This window comes from Zonotrichia albicollis, chromosome Z (genome assembly GCF_047830755.1).
Source record: "Zonotrichia albicollis isolate bZonAlb1 chromosome Z, bZonAlb1.hap1, whole genome shotgun sequence".
Taxonomy (NCBI): Eukaryota; Metazoa; Chordata; class Aves; order Passeriformes; family Passerellidae; genus Zonotrichia; species Zonotrichia albicollis.
Genome location: NC_133860.1, coordinates 27,320,299 through 27,334,642, shown reverse-complemented (window position 1 = coordinate 27,334,642; position 14,344 = coordinate 27,320,299).

The window sequence follows — 14,344 nt, the reverse complement described above, 5'->3', positions numbered from 1 at the left end:
TTGACTCAACAAAAATTTCCAAAACATAAGCACATGTTTACAGATACAACCTGCACACAATAAGCGGATTTCTTAGGAACATGCTTAAATTTAATTTAGATTCCTGATGTTTGTATTTGTGCAGATATTTTATCAAAGAAGTGCCAAGTCAACATCTCTGGGAACTAAATTTTGTTTTAATGGCCCTACACACTGCTATGTTAAACTGGATGAAACAAGGGCCAACTTTCAGAAAAATGAAGACAATAGAAAGTACTCAGCTCCTGCTGAGAATTTTAACTGCCTGCTTGCATTTGCTAAAGGTTTAGTGGCTCTTCCTGGGCACACCTCAGAGTCTGAGGTATCGTAGGCAGCTCTAAAACATGCAATGCTGCAGTTGAGATCATATCACTGCAGATGAGGGAATGTGTCCCCAGGGAGTGCTATCAGTCTAAACAGCAGGGTAGGCCACAGAGCGGTGTAAGCTCACTCTTGCAGGTGACTCTTAGACTAGTGAAAAATTACAGTTTTCTTCTTCAAAAGTATCTGTTGTCCTGGTTTTCTTTCAAAAAATATTGGAAAAGAATGGACTACCAGTTCAGCAGGAAAATTACTGAATCAAACATTTTAAATTTTGATCCCACTAAATAAGTAGACTAGACCTCAGGTCACCATGACCTTCTTCACATGAGACAGCCCTGTGAAAAATATTTACAAAAGAAACTCCAAAGAAAATGTATTGGGTCAGAGAGATTACCTGGGAAATTTTACCAGGTCAGGAGCAATTTATTTCTATGCAAAATTATTCTTTATATGTGTCTAAGAGTGGAGGATCTCAAGTTTACTTCCAAACAAGTGCATTTTCAGCCCAGTAACAGTTTCTACCACCATTAATAAATTGACTCAGCTGGAAACTGTAATAACTCTGTACATCTGTGGTCAAGAGACTCTCTAAGAAATTAGTTTTCCTCATGTAAGAAAGTTTGTAGCATTTGACAGATCCATGGTAAGCTGTGTGATGTCCAGATAAGGAATCATACTTTTAACAGTGTATTTTCCTTACAATTTAGGAGTGTGATTCAAACTTGGAAACAAAACATGAGGAAATTATTATTAATTCATCTACCAGAAGTTCTATTTTACCTCAGACATTTAAGCCAAAAAGCAGGATGCAGTGACAGTTTTAATACAGAGTTTATGCTGTTGATATAGGGCATGAAAGCTGAAAGAGCATAAGGAATTAAAAGTAAAAAGGAATTTAGAGATTGAGTCTAACACTGTTAGAGTGTGATCAAGACATAACAATGTAAAAGACAAGGTGAGAGATTATTTATGGTCTTCAGAGAGCGAGGCATTCCTCTTCATGGTGCTCTGGCAATATATCTTCAAATAGCTTTTCTCATCAGGTTTGTTTTCCTAATGAAGGAAGGCTAAAACATAGTCATCTGTACTTTTACACACCTGTGTTTACAGAAACACATCTCAAGCATATTTTTCTATACAATCTGAGCCACTCCATATAACAAAACAATGCAGTTGCGGGAAAAAATCTTGATATTTGTTTGTGATGGCTGACTATGATTGTAAGTAGAGAAAAATGCATGAAATGAAAATGATAGAATTGTTTCATTTGGAAAAGTCCTATGAAGTTGGAAAAGACCATTCAGTCCAAATGTTAACCTAACTAAGAAAACTTATGGCAGCATCTTCTTCAATTAAAGACCCAAGTGTGATGGGCACAGTATTATTGCATCCATGCTGTCAGACTGTACAATGGTCAAATTCTTTGGGGAAATTTAAATAATGGAAGAAAGTACTCTTAAGTTAAATTATATACTTCATAACCCAATTCTTGTTTTAGAAACATTTAATAATATTAAATTACCTAAATGTCTAAGGAAGGCTATGCTTATAATTGCTGGCAGAATCATTCCAAAAATGGAACCCCTAAATGAACCAACACCAAGTCCAGTCCACTCACTCACAGATTGTGAATACTCTGAAAATGTTCACTTTCAACTATCTAAGAATTGAGTGTATTTGAGGTTGCTTCTAGCTTAAATACATTAGATGACCTCCAATCCTCTCTCAAATTAATACAAAAAATTTCTTGCAAATTTAGTGATACGTGGAAGCCATACACTTGAATCTGTTCTGCTGCTGCTTCTTCCCAAGAGGAAATTCCAGTAGAACATTGCAAAACATAAATCAGTTGCAGTGGGAGGCTGTTATTATGAATTTTTACAGGATGCGAACCAGTGGTGTGATTAATATTACATATAGTAAAATCAATAGTCTTATATTCACCCTTTTTTAGGCAGTTCATATGTGTCCTAGGGTGATGTTATGATGCTCGTATCCCCATTCATGTGTTCTGTTAATGCTGGATATTATGTTCTGTACCTTTAAGACTGGCTCTGAAGAGTGAAAGTTTTGGTTTGGTTTTCTTATCAGCCTGGCTGGGACACAGAGACTGCGGCTTTTGCTTTCACTGCTTTTGCTTTTCGCTTTGCTCTCTTGCTCTCGCTCCTGCTCTGCTTCTGCTTGCTTTTGCTTCTGCTCATTGGCTAGTTTAGCTAAACAGTTCTTCCTGGACTGTTTCTCCTTTCTTTTTTTTCTACCATCTTGAACCTGCTCCGGACTGGGACCTGGAAACACCAAGAATTTGCACCGTGTGGCCTGCAGCAGCTGCCCCAGCACCGGAGGGTCTGAGAACAGAGCAACCACCCAGAGAGAGACTTTCTGAATTTGTCATCTTTTTCAGAGTGGTGTCATCTGGTATTGTTCATTTTGTGTGCTGGGGGTGCTGTGCCTGTTAATAAACAGGTTCTTTCCATTTCTCTCCAAGGTATTCTTCCCGAACTGGTCGGGGTGAGGGGCCGTGTGGGTTTGCTTTCTGGAGGAGCCCTCCTTTGGAAATTCTCCATCAAATTTGCCCTAAACCAGGACTATATGCTTTAAGTTTACTTAAGTTTAAGTTTTCTGCAATGTTTCAAATCTTTGAATTACTTGTAACAAAAGCTTAGTAGCATAGGCAGTCACTCTACTTCTCTAGCAAGATGTAAAATATTTACTGCATCTGAGATGACTAGAAGATTTGAGACAGTGAATTAAAATAAGGCTGCTAAAGCTATTGCTGTGTTCCTTGTTTAATCCGCCCTTAAAAGAGATGGACGACCAGCTCAGAATGAACTGATCTACTCACAGATCAGTTCCCAGTTTTCTGGTTTTCATCTTAGTCCCCGCCCCCCACTAATGTGAGAAAATTCAGGGTTTTGTTTCTTTCTTAATAAACCATGATTTAACCAGTGTCAATTCAGCAGCTGATTCATGAATGGACAGTATTATTTTGTTATTTGGAGGATTATTATGTCATTGAGAAATAGGGAAAATACCTGAGAGATATAACTGGTTGGCTGATCAATTTTCATTGCTTTCATTGACTCCTATATCTGACATGGTGCCGGATTCACCCGCTAGCCCTTGACAATGCGTTGAGAGTGGGCTGTTCTCAGTGATCTGGGCATAGGCTCTACGGCATATGATGTAAGAAGGCCCAGGCAGAAGCAAGGACAAGGGAGAGGTCTTTCGTATTGCTTCCAAGGAGGCTCATTTCCAAGAAGAGTCCAGGGACAAAAGACCTCACATCTGCTGTACAGAGACTTTTATACAGAGGAGGTTCCAGGGTAGGGTACAAATTTTTGACAAATAGGGAGAAGACTGTGGAGGAGTACAAGGTGGAGTTTACAATACTTAACCATATGAGGAGGCTCAGGGGGAGGGGAATAGTCTGAACAAACCAATGGGGCTTCGAAGAATGGGGTATTTCCCTAAACAAGGGGCTGGCACAAGGTAGGAATGACAACTTGGTAGGAGGAGGGACAGGGAATATTCTATATCAAGGGGCAGGTCTACAGCAAGATGGACAACTAGGTGCAAGGATTCAACTTGGACTGGATTAACAATATAGGAGTGAACAGAACAAATCATTAGGGATAAAACACACCGCAACATATATCCACTTTTGCAGTCAACCTGTTTGCCTGAGAATCTCAGTCTGAATTTTATTGTGCCTTTTCTATCACAGTTTTCACAGCATTTCCTCACAATAGATAACTGAAAAGTATTGTTCAACAGAGCACTATGAATAATACTTAAAATTAATGATCTTTTACATGTCTTTTAATAATTTGCCATGTTGTTCCTGCTTATTCATCAATGTTTGTCTAATTCATTTAACAGCCCAACATTTAATAGCTTTACTAGGTGTTTAGACAGGCCCTTACCTGATGCAAGGATTTTTTAATAGCTCCCACTCTGCCACACTTTGGAATGTCACACCTTGGCACTGGAGAATAACAAATAAAAAACAATTGAGCCTTGCACAAATGCCTTTGGTTCTTCTTGTCCCACTCCCACACTGACACTGGGTCAGAGTAATCTCCCATATGTAGCTGCTTACAGCATAAAAAGAAACAATGGGACAATCTCACACAATTTGGGGATTTCCTTTATTTCCATGTGGCAGTAATGAACAACTCTTGCCCTTAAGACTTGCTTGCCTGAGTGCCTTCCCTTCTTTCTTCCCATCTTCCCCTACCCTCAGGCTCATTTTGCCTGCATGTTGCAGAATGATAGAAGTTGCCCTGCTTTACTCTTTGTAGCTCAAGGGATTTGAAGATCATTTCATGTTTGACCTGGGAAGATGCAATAGATATATCACAAGGACCTCCAGATATTTTAATGGTGACAGGCAGGAGGATTTAATTGTTTCTCAAAGCAAGGTCAATATGGAAAACTACAATTCTGTCTGACTGAAATTACACTGTGTCTTGGTCCATCATTATTTTTAGTTTGAAATAGACTTAGACCAGACAGCCTCTTTTTGATTTTTTTCTGATTTTTGTCTGTTTCTTAATAAAACTGACAATACTTTCCCTACCTGCATAGTGTAGAAGTATCAGGTATATTTGATGAAGGAGCCTGAGCGAACTGCAAAATAGCAGTTAAATTCCTGGAACCATCAATGAAAAAATGTTTGCTTTGTCACTACTTAATGAGAAAACAGGCTCGACTCCAGTTACCTGTGCATCTTTTGATCTCTTGATTTTGACAGACAGGGTCATTACCCTGTCATCATATCAAAGCACTTCCTATTATAGTAAATGGAGAAGTGTGGTTATCTGGAGATATCCTTAGGGCAAAGTGTATATGCATACACAAGGAAGATGGAGAAAAAGGGAGAGATCTATAGCATCTAGTCTATTTAAGGATTTTCTGTAGTAGAAATACAATTGTGTCACGGGATCAACCCACTTGCCATACAGTTTAATTGTTGAGTGCAGCTAGTAACTTTAGTGCTTAAGCCTTGCTGTAGAACATAGTCATGGACCCATTAACACTACGGAAAAGGACTGTATTGTGTTTGGGTCTGGGGATAACTATGCTGTAACCCATCCCTTGTTACAGCTGAGATTTTATAAGATATAAAACCTTCTACAGCCCAATTTTGTATGATATGTTTTGTTTACTACTAATAATTGCTGCTGCTATTTTTTTGCATAGCAGATTTTTTAACTCTGTGCATGAAAATGAAGATCAAACCTGCAAAGAGAGTTGTTGCTATCAGAAACTCTGTGCTCTTCCTGTGTAGTAGAAGTCATGAAAGAGTAGGGGCCATTAAAGGGCCTCCTTTCAGCTCTTGCTAGTGACGTACACTTGATAATGGCATGTGAAGGTATGCACCCTTCAGATTGTTATCTTAACCTCATTACCCATGTTATTTGATAAACCGAGCAAGAGAGAAGAATTACTGATATGCTGCTTACAAAATCTATTGGGCTGATTTTCACGGGGCGGGGGATGGTTATGTGTTTACATTTTGGAGGTGAGCAGATGATGAACTCATCTAAATTTCCACCTTTATTCCAAAAGCTTATGAGGGACATGGGAAAATGTCCTAAGAGCTACAATGGGTCCACCTTTCCTCTGCACTCTTACAAATGAACGGGTAATGTTTCCCACTTCCCGCTTCTGCTACTTTATTACAAGGTGCTATGGGGAGGCTAATCCATCCTAGCCCTCCTGGATACTCTCCAAGTGATCAGGAAGCCTGCAAGGAGCAGGAAGTAGTGAAATCTGCTGCAATGTCACAGTTGCAGCAGGGCTTTGTACCCCCAGCTACCATACACCACCTACCCCATAGTCCATAGGGTGCTCAGAGGGTGGCTTACGACTCTGCTGTGCAGCTGTCCCTTAGAGACCCTACCAGAAATCCAGTCAGGTTTGATGATTTCCCTATGGATAATCTTCCTTCTGAAGTATCCTCTCAAAGAGCAAACTGTTAACCCCTCCATGCACTTGTGTCCCAAACCCAGCCATGCCAAAGAGGGATGAATTGACTCTGATCAGGGCAAAGTAGACATGACTAACTGAAGCACATTTGCTTTTGAAATCTTTGCAATGGGAACCAAACAGAGGACACACGTCTTTTAGAGCCCAGCACAACTTTCTAAAGAAAAGTTATGTGGAGAGAAGGAGGGCAGAGGAAGAATTGCAGAGTGCCAGCGCCTCATTCTCATGAAAATGCAGCCTCTGTTTTAATGCTATGCCTTCCCAAGCATGATAGAAGTAAAGCTGGTGGGGAAACTGCACTGCTTTTAGTTGCTGTTTCTATGTCCTCCCTGCTTTCATCTGCAGGATGGTAATACAGAGCCTAGAACTGAACCATGTCCTGCCCATTTACCCCCTCCTCCAAACTTATGCATCAGTTCTGGGTTACAGCATTATCCTAATAAAACCAGTCATAGTGATGGTAGAGCCTGAGGGGATGCACAGCTCTGCCTGTAGCTACAGTTATGCAATCTTCAGGGAATTACTGGTGTCAGACCCACTGCTGATTGGCTTCTTACAACTCCTTCTGCTCTAGAGAGCCAAGCAAGAAGGAAGGTCATGTTGCAGAAGTTAGTTGTATTTGCTAATTCATCACAGTTCTTATTAATAAAGTTTCCTTTCCCACTTCTTTCTTTACCCTCCACTCCTTGCTGAAGTTTAATGTTCTCCCTGCAAAATAGTGAAATAGCAGGTGCTGGAATGATTTTCTAATCTCAAATCTGCCTTATGTCTCCAATAACCAACTCTTGATTCGGTTTTCACTCAGTTCTTGGCTGTATTACAGATTAGTCAACAACAAATTATATCTCTTTTATCTCAGCAATATCCAAGGCGTATTCACAGAGAAAATATGATACAACAAAAAGAAAAGCACTATTCTCAGTATCTGAAGCTGAACACAGGGGAAGCTCAAACATATTCAGCATGCCCTGAATTACCAGCTGTGAGTGATGTTAAACTTTTCCATGTTCTGATCCTTCTCTTCCTGATTAAGGCATCCATTGCCAGAAAATTCTTACTGCATTTTGTTCTTATTGCAGATGTCCTACAATGCCAGTGTTCCTACAAGCATATTGACAAGAGCCCTGTAAGTCCTGACAGCCTGAAATTTCACTAAAGGCATCTCATGGAAAGGGTTGCACACAGAAAAACCTCATCCTCTAGCAAATTCAGTAGAGACAGTTAAAATGCTGAAAGTTGCTTCTTATGCCATTTGGTTGAAATCAGATTAATGCCACACCATGAGTCAGTATTGGGAAGCAAAATCACATCACCCATGAAACACCTTAAAATAAACAAACATAGCAGCAAACATTACAAATACATTTCCCCCCCAGGAAGCAATCAAAAAACAATATCTATTAATACCTGCATTTGGTTAAGGTGTGTGTTGCTGATCACTCAGCAAAAGAGAAGTGCTTCAGAGATTATTCCCTCACATACTCTTGTTTTTCAGAAAGAAAAAAACAATCCAGAGGGATGTTGTAAGACAACTGTGAGACACGGTGAACTCATTATTCATATTCATATAAATTCATTAAAATATCTATATAAATATCCATAAACAAACAAATAAATAAAAAAATACTCATATAAATACCTGGATTGTAACTCTCTACCACCTTGTTATGATTCATTACTTCTAGGTAAAAATGCCATAGTTATTTCTTACTATGGATGACCATAGTATGTACCCAGAAACTACTACTTTGGGATAAGCCATGACCTTTAATACAAAAATAAAAAATATATATCACTAGGACTTTATGCACTGTATTTCCCCATGCTTTATGCACTATGTTTCTCCATGCAATACCTTTTGTAAGCCATGGTCTTCCTCTTCATAACTCAGCTGTGATTCTTCATCCTTCCCTAAATTGCCTTGAAAATATTAGTAAATCAGAATAGTGTGGTTGATAATCACCCCTAAAAATGCTTCTCTTGTTAAGCCATGCCCTCAGCCTCTCTCCATGTTGTACACATTAGAATGGAATATGCCCTTTGTGGCAAAGAAAAAAAAAGAAAGTGAGTATTTCCATATTACACAATATTCAGAGTTGAAAGGGACCAGAATGATCATAGAGTCCAACTCTTGAATGAATGGCCTATAGGGATCATCGGCATTTTTAGCACTCTGCTCTAACCAACAGAACTATTCATTTATCACAGTAGAGACAGACTATGTTTTTACTGTGTGAAGACACGTTTCTTCATCCACAACAGCCAATCTTTATTCTTCACACCATGATTTTTCAAGGCCTTTCTTTTGTAAGGTTTTATGCATATGCAACAGTCATTGTTATAGTCTCCTTTGAATACAAAACTTAGTTGTATGAAAACACAGAGATTACATCTGTCTTTCAATGAAGAGTGTGTGATTCAGTTTTATTTCTCCATTTTTTACCAATTTTATCTATTTTGAAGTGAGCAAAAAAGGCATAAGTTCAAATTCAAGATGAGCTCCATGTCACCATATCTGCACCTATCTATTAGCTGCAGTAAAGAGCTGGTACACAACTGAACCCACCAAAGATGATGGAAATCAAGCTCTTAAATATTACAACTGAAGAAAACAGGCAAAGGACATAGCTTTGTCAGACATCACAGAATAGGTAGTCATGCTTCAGCCATGGAAATAACTCTAGACTACTGAAAACCACTTCAAAACCCAGAGCTACTGACAAAGAAAAAGGTTTTTCTTCAATGGCCATCATCCTGTTCCTAGTTTTTCCAACAGAACCCTTCAATTGCAGTACTACATGTCAAGATGCAGGAACCTTTCCTGGCATTCAGTGAAATTCATTCACCAAAAAATAATTTTAAAAATTCCATTAAATTATTCTCTTAACTGCTGTATTCCCAAAAGTTCTTTAGTTCACATTCAGGTGTCTGAAACACATCTAACTCAGCCCTAGATGCAGGTTTCATTGTGTTTTTTGCAAGAATAGGGGACACCTAAGGATGGCAAGTCAGAACTAAGATGTGTTGGCATCATTTTTACACAGAAATCAGTTGTGATCATTAGCGAAGACATCAAAATAATGAATGATAAATAGACTCTTCAGATGAAACTAAGGTTATTGCTGCTGTAAAATCTGTGTCACTGATGCTGCTGGGATGAGAAGGGGAAGCTGAAGTGTGAAAATAGTTGCAGTGGTACAAATCCAACCTGCCACTCATGCCCTGAGCAGCTTGAAAGAACCTAAAAAGTGTTGAAAACCACTATTATCTCCCAGTCTTATTCTCATTCCTATGGCATTCCTCCAGACTTATCCCAGAGGAAGGAACCCTCTGGTCCAAAACCAGTGAAGAGATACTTGTAACAATTGGATATACAAGGATGGCCTGGTAAGTTTGCAATACAAGGCTCAGCAGTCATTTATTTTAAATTGGTGTAGATGACAGCCCTCATAAAGCTGGCCAGCCTCAACTCAGTGAAATAAGTTTAGTAAAGTACCTAAGCTCTCATCCTTTGCAGTGAATTATGCCTCCAGTCAATTACAATTCACCTGTAGCACTGTGATAGATACTCCAACAATTTATTGCTGATGGATCTAGCAAGCACATGGCTTTATGTCTTTTCTTTCGTTCCCTTTTGCCTCCCTAGTGCTGTGCTGCCTGTAAGGATACAAGATTGAGATGTTCTGTTTGCAGAGTCAATGCTAAGTAGAGATACTTCAGCAGAACCTTCTTTAGGCCTCTGGAATGAGAACTCCTCTGATACAAGTGAAAAATAAAAGACCCCACTTGCAAAGAGAAAAGAACACCAGGACACCAAAAAAAAAAAAAAAGGCAAAAAGGAGAAATAAAAATAAACAAATAAAACCAAGCTGAGATGAATTAGCTGCTGTATTTAAGACCAGGGTTGGATTTAAATGGAAAGACCATTTTTCTCACTTGTTAACCCAATTCCAAATATAAAGCCATCTGCAGTGCTTGAGCAGATCACCCCAAATGTTTCTCTGTAAGCACCCTAAGTGATACAAGTTTAGGAGACTTTTATCACAGGGAGAATATCATGCAGGTTATTCCCCTTCCTGCCTTGATACATATTGCTGTGAAAACATTAGCAGCTGGGTATTTAAGTTATTTATCTAATACGACTACAGACATACTCAATATTCACAGCAGCACCCAAATATGGTTTAATTACATTAAACTGCAAATCTGTGTGGTATCTGATGGCTTCCTCATGACTTCCACAATTAGATCACACAAGCTACAAAAGAAGCTGTTAACATTAGATTTTCAGCTAATATCACTGTGTCATTGTGAGTATAACTCAGTTTCTTTATGTAGCTTGTAAATTGTTCAGCCATCATGCAATGTCTTATTGAACTCCCTTTTAAAAAAAATTTGGGTTTTTTTTCATAGATCTTCAGACAGGACACATTTTACATTTTGTAGGACTGAAAGCATTCAACTATTATTCTTTGCTAAAATGAAAACCAGTGTATTTCTTTTATTTCTTTCTTTAAATTCATTGTGTACTTATAGCTAATTATTTAATCTGTTCCAGGACATTGTTTTGGGATTTTTTACATCAAAATATGGTTTTTTTCCTAAACAGAGAATAATGATGGATTTTGCCTGAAGATTTTTACATTGACCATTTCTGCCTTATTTTCTCTGTTGATATAACTTCTCTATGTTGGGTAATAGAATAACAATTTTTTTCTTGTATAGCTTATGTAATGCTTCTATAAATATGTGCTTTTGATCTCATGCCAAATAGCTAGGTTTCTATCTTTTCAACAAAAATATATACAGGCACAAAATTTCCTCTACATTGAAATGTATAGTAAATGGGGAATCTGTAAAAAAAAAAAAATTTACCTTATAATTTCATGGTAATGAATGAGTTAATAAATAAATCAGTAGTTTATGAATGGTAGGTTTACCAAGTACTTTTACACTGAAATAAGCAACCTCTTTGGATTCTTGTTCTGTGCAGTTTGGCTACAGCTACTGACTCTTAATACACTTAATATTTTTTGATTGTGCTAAAAAATCATGCAAAAAACATCCTGATATGGAAATCTTACAAGTAGATATATGATTCAGAAGGACATGCCAAGCATCCTTGTCAATATCTTGAGGATATCAACCATGATGCTGCTTCAAGAACACTTCAGATGGATTACAAAGGAATTGGAGACCTGTAGTGATGTGACCTGATTTCTTATTTCTGACAAAGTGACGGGGATATTATAGTGCAATAAGTTTAAGGGCCTTTTTCTCCCTCCAGTGCTCAACGGGGTTATGGTGTTGTGATGCCAGCAGTGACTGCTGTATCCCATTAGCACCCACAAACCACAAACAGCAGGCACCGGTGTTTTCAACATGGCCTCATATTTTTTTCCACTTCTACCTACATTTTTTCCGCCAAGACTAGTTCAAGTACCTCTTCCAAAAAGAGCAAAATTTGAAATTTTTTCAAGTTATCTAGATATATTTTGAAAGGGATCACTCAACACTATGTAGGATATGGCCTAATGGTTTATGCTACTGCTTTTAGTAGCCAGCAGGTCCACTTTTCAAATTAACACTGACAGAACCAAGGGTCTTCTCTAGTACAAGTGAAACACTTAAACAAAAATTGGTCATCAGTTTCAGTTTTGTGTTCATTAATTATTTCTTGGGGCAACAATGTGAGAAGTTAATACACTTTACTTTACTTGTGAAGAAGTGGTTGAACTGAAAAAGCCTGTTTCAAAGGCCATGGATAATCAGGCACTTTTAGTACCGTGAATGCCTCTGCAGAGTATTTTTGCTTTAACTTCATTACAGGTGAATGTCTCTGCAGAGTATTTTTGCTTTAACTTCATTACAGGTAAGTAAATCTGTGTGCTTTTATAACATTACCCAGGTCTTCTCTTAAGGTTTTGTGAATCCTAATCTTCTAAAGCATAGGTAAGTCTCCTTGCCATTATTTCGTCCTTTTTTTGGCTCGCAGACATGGGATATTTTCATAATAAAAATACTATTAACTAAATTATAATAGCAATGAACTAGCAGTGAACTAAATAATAATAATTTCATTATAAAAATATTATCAACTTACATTGCTGACCATTTTATTTACTAAATATATGAATGCACATTTTAAACATTATTCTGACAAGAGCTATGATATAGCTCTATATTACTCATCAATTTATTGCTAAATAAACATATGTATTATATATCCTTTATAGGTAATGTGTGTGTGTCTGTTCATGACTTGCTTGGAAAAAAATCATGGTAGAGAAAGCATTGGTACTTTGGAACAGTGATTTCTAAGAATTCTTGCTCCTTACCTCATCCCTCAAACTCTTTTTGATCATAGGCTAACTGAAGCAAATTAGGCAAGTATTTTGTGACTCCAAAAATGAAACTTCTGTGTATGTGCTACCAATGCTTCTGTTGAAAGTTGCTGCCATAAATGGCAAATAACATACAACTTTGGCATATATTTGGGTAAGATGTCTTTTTTTCTGTAGATAAAAGCAAATAGGTTTTTCTTTGCTTGGGCTGTCTTTTTGCTACTGAAAATGAGGTTTGGCTTTCAAGACCGTTCATTTTGATAAGAGTGATTCTAGGTATTACATTCACACCATTTACCCAGCGGGTTTTTGCTTCAATCATGTAACAACATTAAGTGAAAAGTTTATCACACTCTCTATTACTACCGTTTACCACATCAGAAATTATTTTCAGGCACAAAAAAAAAATGAAAATTATGTGTACCAGGACTAATTTACTTCTTGTATTGCAGATCGAAAAAAATCCATATAATGATTATAATTGTAAAAATAGGTGAGTTTAAAGAGCAAACATATAAAGGCTATATTTAAAAAATCAGGTACACAGGTTCAGAAACTTGCTATTTGAAGGGCACAAAGGGCAAAAGTGGTTTTAACAGCAAAGAAAACTTATCTTTTCTTCTATTTCATCTATCCAAAGTATTAAGATTTATTATTTTGGCTTCCAATCCCAATTAGCAATGACAGCTACAGGATGAGTTCCCATTGACCTTCCTGCTAATGACCGGAATCAATCTATCCAGAAATAAGAAGCACAAAGTTGTACGTGTCCAGTCCATAAAGTTCTTGCTTGTAACAACATCTGCACACAAGCGTCACACTTTCAGAACCATAGTTGAGGTAATCCTTAAAACTTCTCTGCATGCAGGTGCAGTGCTTAATCCCTGATTTATACATCTTGTTAATCAGCAGCCTCAAGTATGGCCAAATGTATTGCTTCATGAAGAGGTTTAATCAGGCATCTGAAATATATTTATTATTAGGCATATTGCAAAATTGTTAGCAGGATGGGCTTAACTGTGGCTGTCACAAAGTTTTGTGTGTTTAATAAACTGGCAGTTTTGTGTGTTCAATTAATGAAGAAAAGAGTGGGAGCTGAAAGCAAAGAAGTGGTTGCAAAAGAAAATCATATGGACACATTGCGCAACTCCAAAGCTGTCAAACTCTATTAATGAAAAAAATTTAAAATTTTTAAAAAGAAAGAGAAAGGGAAATTACGAAGGATGAACAACAGAATAGCTAACTTTTCCCTCCATGAGAGGCACCTGTTTGTTTTTCCCCTGACTCTTTATGCAGCACAAATTGCTTGAGAAATTAGCCCACAGTGAAATACTCAGCAAAAAAAAAATATATATAGGCATATGCATATGCTCAGTTTCAAGAAAATTTCTCTGTTTGACCTACAGACTACAGATACCTCAGGAAAAGAAACTGAATCTTTTAAAGTGCCAGTTCTTCCTTCTGGAGCTCTTTGGTTACCAGTTCAAATCTTATGAGTCAGGTTGTATAACACCACTGAAGCTGGATGAAATAGTCATAACACAGTATGTCTCCTTCTGAGCAAAATTAATTCACATAACTGAAATAATTACACTAAATTGATTAAATTAAAAAGGCTAGCCATATAGATTACTCCTTGCTGGCTCTGTTACTCCTTGCCCCATTGG